This window comes from Neodiprion virginianus, chromosome 1, assembly GCF_021901495.1.
Source record: "Neodiprion virginianus isolate iyNeoVirg1 chromosome 1, iyNeoVirg1.1, whole genome shotgun sequence".
Taxonomy (NCBI): Eukaryota; Metazoa; Arthropoda; class Insecta; order Hymenoptera; family Diprionidae; genus Neodiprion; species Neodiprion virginianus.
The window spans coordinates 22288007-22296035 of record NC_060877.1 but is presented as its reverse complement, the minus strand read 5'-3'; positions in this window follow the sequence as shown (position 1 = coordinate 22296035).

Sequence of the window (8029 nt, the reverse complement as noted above, 5' to 3'; positions counted from 1 at the left end):
AATCAATCAATGTGACATTGGCTGACGGTATCTTGTATTCTTTTAACTGAATAAATCTCTGCGATTCACCAAATCAACCCATAAGTTTAACTACCTACCTTAAATATGATGAATTAGAAATGCGTAAATTGTTTTTTTTTATTATTATTTGACAGCGAAAACGGACAAACTCGAAAAATAATTAATTAGTTAACTTAGCATGAAAAGTTTTTATACGTGATCAATGAAATTATTTGTTTAACTGGTAACAATTGTTTGAATCTATGACAATTGTTATCGACAGTGTATTAGAATTTAAAATGTGCTATTTTTTTTTATTAACGAGATGCTGTGTACAATTATAAAGGCGACGTACATCTAAGTGCTTAAAGGACGATGACAGGTGGGGAAGGATATCGTGACAAGCAAGTGTTAAACAGGCCGTAAATCAGCGATTTTTAGCTGAAATTGATTTTCTCGTAGGGATGAGAACATTTATCACCGACGAAACAGCTTAAGCGAATAAATTTCAACGGATATAAATGTGTCAAGTATTTTGGCACATATTTAAATTCGATGAAAAACGTAACTGTTTTTAGATACGACGTTATTAAAGGAGTCGCAGAAGGCGCAGGCACTGAACAATCCAGGCTTATATCGTAACTCAACTCAAGCCAAGAACCAGTTTGACTTTCGTCACTAGCACGAGGTTATTGGTAAATTCAGAAGCTGAGATATGAGACAATGGGACAGAGCAAACGAGGGAAAAACCAACGCTGCACTTTCTTTTATGTGTACGAAATTCTATATCCTCTGACATTTGAATTTCTATCAACAACTCGCGTTCACCAGATCACTAAGATAATATTTTTCTTTGACCAATAGGCGATACCAGTCCAAAGTGCAGCCTTCGTTGAATCGGTCGAATTCTCTTATTTTTCTACGTTTCTTCTTGTAGGTTTCTTAATTTTTTATTTCTTCTTCTATTCTTCTTTTCACCTTGCGTACCTTTTTTATCCATATTTGTCGAGAACCACCCGTGTGTACTATCTTTCTCTCACAATGTTGGAGAACACCTCAAACATCCTATCGTCCGGAACGATGCACCGTGACATTTTCTTTCACACATATAAGGTAGGTTAGAGATATACGCCTGCACCTGGCGTCGATTATCAAAGTATCCCGATCTCGACAGGACAGCATTTTATACCAATATGGATCATGGGGAAATTCATTACGGAACCAAAGCCAATTTCGATAACGAATTAGATTGTGACGCCAATTTACGCAAAGAGACAACCAGTTTATTGGTTAGACACATTTAAGATGATTTTAAAACCCCCAGATCTCGAGACGTTTTAAATAAATTCACTGAAATCTACTCGAAGCCTCACGAAGACGACTGATTTACTGTAATAGCGAGACTTCATCAGACTTCTATCAGGTAATAAATGTTCAAATGTAGGTTCACGAGATTAACATCCGTTCTAGCGCCTTTTGGAATCACATTATCCTGATTTCATTCAGGTTAATTACATGAAAAAGTACATGGTTTGTAATTGAAAAGAATTTTGTTACTTCATACGACAGGTATGACTTAAAATTACAATAGACTCGGAATTTCTTATTCTTCCATCAATCGTTCTGAATAATTATTCAGCATGTTTGCTTGAATGATTTAATATGAAGGATTCTCCGTCAACTCGACCACTTTTTTTTCGACCATCTCAGATCTGCCCCATGATTGGTTATATCAAAGTACTACTAAAAGGTACTCTATGTAAATTTATACAGATTTTTAAATTCATTATTTGAGAAATTGTCGTTGTTTGTTTTCAAATGTATATATCTCGGAAACTTGAAGTAACTGAAAAAATATGACTCTACATAAAAGTTGTAGTTTTTTGTTAGCTTTCGATACAAATTTTTTAAAAAATTTTTACGTTCCGGTAACGCTGTTTTTTTACCAAAAAAGGAAGAAATTATTTTTTTTTTTAAAAAAGCCCGTTTTTTTGCTGAAAAAATTACAGAGTTTTTCAATATATGTAACAATATCGCCAAAAAATCGCCAGAGTGACACGGATCGAGGTTCTAGGGTAAAAAAAATGAAGCCACACAAACCGGTCGAGGTTCCGGTATAAAAAAATTATTTTTCAATATTATACGATCCGCATTTCAATATTATACGATCCGCAATTTAATATCAGACGGTCATTGACTGTCTTACGAGCTTCGCACCAAGAAGCGTAAGTTACCAAAATGTAAACACACTTACAGACACTCTTACAATTGTGCTCGAAGAGGAAGAACTTTCTATATTCACATAAAAAAATTAATTTGTGTAGCTTCATTTTTTTTACCCTAGAACCTCGACCCGTGCCACTCTGGCGATTTTTGGCGATATTGTCATAGATATTGGAAGACTCTGTAATTTTTTCAGCAAAAAGAAGTGTCCTTTTTGAATAAAAAAAATAATTTCTTCCTTTTTTGGTAACAAAATCAGCGTTACCGGAACGTAAAAATTTTTTCAAAAATTCCTCTCGAAAGCTAACAAAAAACTACAACTTTTATGTAGAGTAATTTTTTTTCATTTACTGCAAGTTTCCGAGATATATTCATTTGAAAAAAACGGTAATTTCTCAAATAATGAATTTAAAAATCCGAATAAATTCACATAGAGTAGCTTTCAGTAGTACTTTGATATAACCAATTATGGGGCAGATCTGAGATGGTCGAAAAAAAAGTGGCCGAGTTGACGGAGAATCCCTCATATATGAGGTCGAAAAGTTTGACGAGAAGATACGAAGATGGGTGTTTCTAACCATTCGTCTGATTTTCAATTCGTGATCTCGTTGGAAAGATGTGTTGAAATGGCCGGTGAAAATTTATCCTCGTGTTTGATTCAGTCTAAGTAAATGCAGTTTTTCCCTCAACACATCCTGTATATGGTAATTTATTTACGCAAGCCTGTAATACCTTTCCAGCTTCACACGCGGCAATGCGGCAAAATCAAGCGCCGCACGGGCAGTTGACCCGACCAATGGTTACCTAGATGAATAAATATTGACTATCCAGCAAACACTGTAAACAAATCCGTTAATAGCTCGAATTTGACTAAATACAGATGAGCCCAACTCTCCATGCGTGACATGAACCAGCGCTGGTCCAGACTGGCCACGTTGGAAATCTGGAATTGTATCGATTCACATGTACCCAGATGCAGGAGGAAGATGAATTTACCGTCAGACCACAACGATTTAATAAAGTTAACTTCAGCTCTCATGCTCAACCCTAGCAACCCTGCAGTTTATCGTCAAAACCACAATCTAATAATGCAGCTTAATGCGCAGGGAGCTTTTGCTAGGTAACTATCTCTAGTTAACATTCACGCCAAAACAAACCCTCGGCTCTGATTTTCACAGTATGAAAATTAATATGATAATTTGTGTGCGTTCCATATTAACCGAGGAAGCGTGAAACTTTGAACAAAACTTCAACCAGAAAATCAGTGAACTCCGATAAGTGCGAACGTAATTTACCTCCTTCCGAGTACTTTCCAAAAACTATTCGGTGAAATACTTGAGCGCTGGTGTCTGAAACTGATCGGCTGTTATAAAGTTCCGCTCGTTTTGTGACGAATGAGCAAAACTTATTCCAACCGCATATTATGCATCCTGGTGAATAATTTATTAAAGAATATATCGATTTGTATTTTCTAGGATTTTATGAATAAGCCAATGCCTCCTTGCATCCCAATAATCAACCATTTCCGCGATTTAGCGAACAGTTTTTGCGGTCACGTTTTTTCGCGGGAATTTCGAAATGAAAAAAAAAAAAAAAAAAAATACGCATGTAGGGAAATACTCGCTGCGGGTAAATATAGCAATTGCTCACGTGTAGAACACATCCTTTTATTTTTATTAATTTAAATTCTATTGTTTCCAAACAATGGCATTAATTATATGCGCCAGACGCATCCTGTTGTATATTCACTAGTAGGTAGGTGTCTTTTGTTTCAACTTCATTCAGTGTTTCTCGCAGAAAATAAATTTTCTCAAAATGACAAAAATGAAAAAAAGAAAAAACATCCCAACAGATTGTTTCGTGTTTCTTTGCTTTATATGCATAAAAAATTTGAATTTCCTCTTTTCACGCAAAATCCCAATACTGATTGTAACTGTAATTGGATCCCACATTTCAGGATTCTGTGTTACTCCGTAATCTCCGTGACAATTTGACTTTACGATGATCATCAGTGCGGTAAAACCTCAAACAATAATCCTGTGTATAAACATGGTTATACCCATACTTTCATCCCTTTATAACCGGCGGTGCAACGGTCGTCTGGATATAATGTTTAGCCAGCATAATGCTTCAGCCCTTGCGAGGTCTTGAGCAAAGGCCTGCCGCCCTGCAGGGCTGCCATGGTCTGACCACAGGGTTCGAATGATCGGAAGGGATCGCTGGGCCCCAATGCCTCGTAGGCAAAGCCACACCCCCTTTTGCCTGAAGGACTGGGGCTGTTTGCCAGCAGGGGGTGGCCTCGTCGAGCCATGATACAGCCCTTCTCCGGCGCATTTTTTGAACCGTCTAAATTTCCGACGGCCACAACCTATCCTAGCTTGGTCTAGGAGTTTGGGAGAGAAAATTTCTCTCTCTCTCTCTTCCGAGCCCCTCTCGAGTTCAGACAAAGGAACATAATATTTCTTCAAGCGTTGACAAACCTTATAGCAATGCGAAGAGAGGAAAAAAGAATCACTTTATACGAACCGCTCGCCGTTCCCGGTCATTTCTGATTTGTTTTATGTGTTTTTTTACTTTGTATTAAAACTCTCGCCGTCTCCCACTGATCAAACCACCTCGCAGCTCGTAAGCGGCCAATAAATTTGTTTGGGTAGGAAACAGCTCCGAACTTCTCTTCGTGGGCATGAAAATTTACAACCGTAAAAACTGAGATCTCAGATTAGAAACTTTTGGCGGAAGTGGTTTCGTCTCGGACAAAGACTTTCGGCCCGGAGGATCTAGCCCGCTTAACAACGAGAGACATCTTGCATTATTACCTTGTAGTCTTTGGTACTTGTTCAAAAAGTGAAGCATCTGCCGTGTCCACTCAGCGCCAGCAGCAAAGTAAGTGACACGTGTTCTCAGCATGATAAGTCTGTTTCCAGCTATTGTTTAATGTTTGTTAAGTCACACGGTTAACAGTCTGGACCTGCTGCAGCCGAGTAATGATATGCATCATCACGTACTTTCGGCGCGGTTCATCCATGGTCCGGAAATCTTTACCCACTGGATCCTGCAGCGTCTAGAACAATTACCTGACGCAACTATATCGGAACAAGCAATCAGCACGTCATGCTGAGCAATGCACCGCACACTTTCCAAAGAAAGAAAAGTTCAGAGAGTTGATATTTTTCGACTGTATGTAATAGATCATAAAGGAAGCACCTTGCAGCAGGTGAAAATCGCTCGAGTATCTTTGTGAATTTGTCACGGTCGGGGATGGAAAGTAATTAGCTGATTAGCGCCGAGCTTAGCCGCCGTAACCAATTGTTTTATCATTCGTCTGCGGCGTCTACCTGAACGACGGAAAGATCTGGCACCTGCCTGCAGCCTCCTTTTTTCAACCTTCTCCCCAGTTGGTTATTACCTTCTTATCTCCGAGGCGCCTCTCGAACTCTTGGATAGGTGCTGTTTGCCTTCCTTGAGAGGAAACTCTTGTACGGTTGTTCGACCTTTCGTTTCGCTCGACGAGAGACGCCAAACGTCGAAGACGCCGTGCGCCGAAGAACTCGCTGTCGGACGGAGAATCGCCTCCCGCGAGGAGATGCTTTTCGACATTCCTTCGAGGGCTGCAGCTCTAACCGCTGTCAGTCTCCTCGTCCCGTTCCGTTAATTAACGTCGTTTCGAAGGTTTATTAGTTTTTCTGAGCGAAGGCTTGCTCGGTAGTAAAGAAAAATCACGAGCTTATGTTTGTTATTCCCATGTTCGATAATCGATAGCTTAACCATGCGTGCGAGGACGGTAAAAGTTTCGTTATATTCTTTCACCCTCCGCAAAGAAATGAAATGGGACGTGGAAAAAATTCAACTATAAAACAAAGTTCACGGCTAAGGTTTATATTTTCTCCTTCGGTCACTTTTCCTGAGAAAAGTTTCCCCTGAGAACCCGATAATCTTGAACCACGATTACGAGGGTTGAAAATGAATTATTTAAATAAAAGGCGATCATGGGGTCTCGAAAACCCTGCGCTGTGCATCTATGGATAGATTTTTCAAGTGGAGGAGAAATCCTCTTTTTCCATCGCGATGCGTTGTCCTCATTAATTTTGAAAAAGAAATTCAATATTTACCGTCTAGAGTTACAGAAAGTTGTCCACCCTTGTGAAATTCGAGTCCTTTTCTTCTCTTCTTCGGTTCTCTGCGCCTCGCCTCGCCTCGCTTCGTCTTCTGCCCTGGGTTCTATTCCTCAAATGCGCCGATGGATCTGGGGCGGTCCTGACCTCAGAACCGACCGCCTTGAAATGCATAAACTACAGGCGAGAGCCCTTTCCAGCTTTTTATTCCGACGATCTGTCACCTTGGCCGCAGGATGAAAACCGAGGGGTGTTTTCAAAGAAGATATTTTTCGTCTTAAAGGGTTATCTGAAAGGTAGGATCTTATCTCCGGCAGTCCTAAAACAAATGAATCCACTTTGAACCGTTCGGAGATGCACCGCACATGCACGGGTATCTCAAGTATTGACCATATCTCGAGAGACGCTAATAGCGGTTAATGGATCTGATAGTACGCACACTGCCATACGAAGGAAACGCCATACTGTTAAATGTTCGAGATAGGTACGGGACCTTTTTTTATATCATCTACGTAAACTTTGTGATTCGTCGATCAGTCGTAAAATTTTTCGAATCACGTGACTCGCGGCCATTCCGTGCCTCGACGTTGTAACGTGGGATCCGATTTGGCTTCTCGACCAGGCTAGTTACTCTATTCGTCCACGCTAGTGGAGGTTTTCACTAATTAAGCACTGTCCGTTCATTCGGACAAGAAACTCTTCTCACATCGCACGAAGGCCAAGCGTTACTTTGAGTAAACTCCGTACAGACTTACGTTGGTTGATTATTCCACATGTCGCGTGAAGCACGATACTGGTTCCTGTTTTTCCAAATGATTTATGAAATCAGTATAAATTGAAAAACACTCTCCACCAAAGATAGGATCACTTATCTTTGCTAAACTTGTAAAGAAACAAAAATCTCGCATCCTGGCAGGGTCCAGCCATTATCCCTCTCCGTTTCAATATTGGCCTTTCCTGTTGTAGCACTACCTCGAAAAACGGAAGACCTTGCGAGATTTCTTAGATCAATAAGATAAAATCATCTTCAAGTCTTGCCAGCTTTTAAACTTGACACTATGTCCTATCACCCGAACGAATTGAAGTAAGCTGCTTTCATCACTGCTTTGATTTTTCAGCTTTTACTTCGTAACTTGGCCATCATCTCAGGGGCGTGGATTGAAAAAGTAGTGCTTTTGTTGTAAGTATCTATTTACATTCGTGAATGTATAACATGTAATCACAAGATGCAGAGGAAGTAATCTGCCGTGTTATACGCGAGTCTAATGATACATTAATTTTTCGAATGTAGAAGGCATTGTTTGATGACACGGTAAACCTAACCTGGTAATTTCGAAGACCAACCAACGAGACCCACAATCTTGAAGATTGCATCCCATTGCAGGACGGGCTCACTTGAAATATACGTATACCTACCTGCCTGCCTACCTGTAGATACGGATGCCTAGAGCGGAATTATTCTCTCTTAACTACAAGTTCTGCCCGTTCCTTGAATTTTCAGCTGTATAATTCACCAACAAGATCTCGTCCCATTCTTTCAGATAATCGTGCGTGCCCCGCCCCGAGGGATTCTGGGAAGTATCGCACTACAAATTGTTTAAGAAGCGCTGGATGCGTGCGATGAATACCAGGGTTTCTTTGGAGTCATTAATGGTCTACCTTACCTTTGCGGTTCGGGACCATTTGCTACCTTG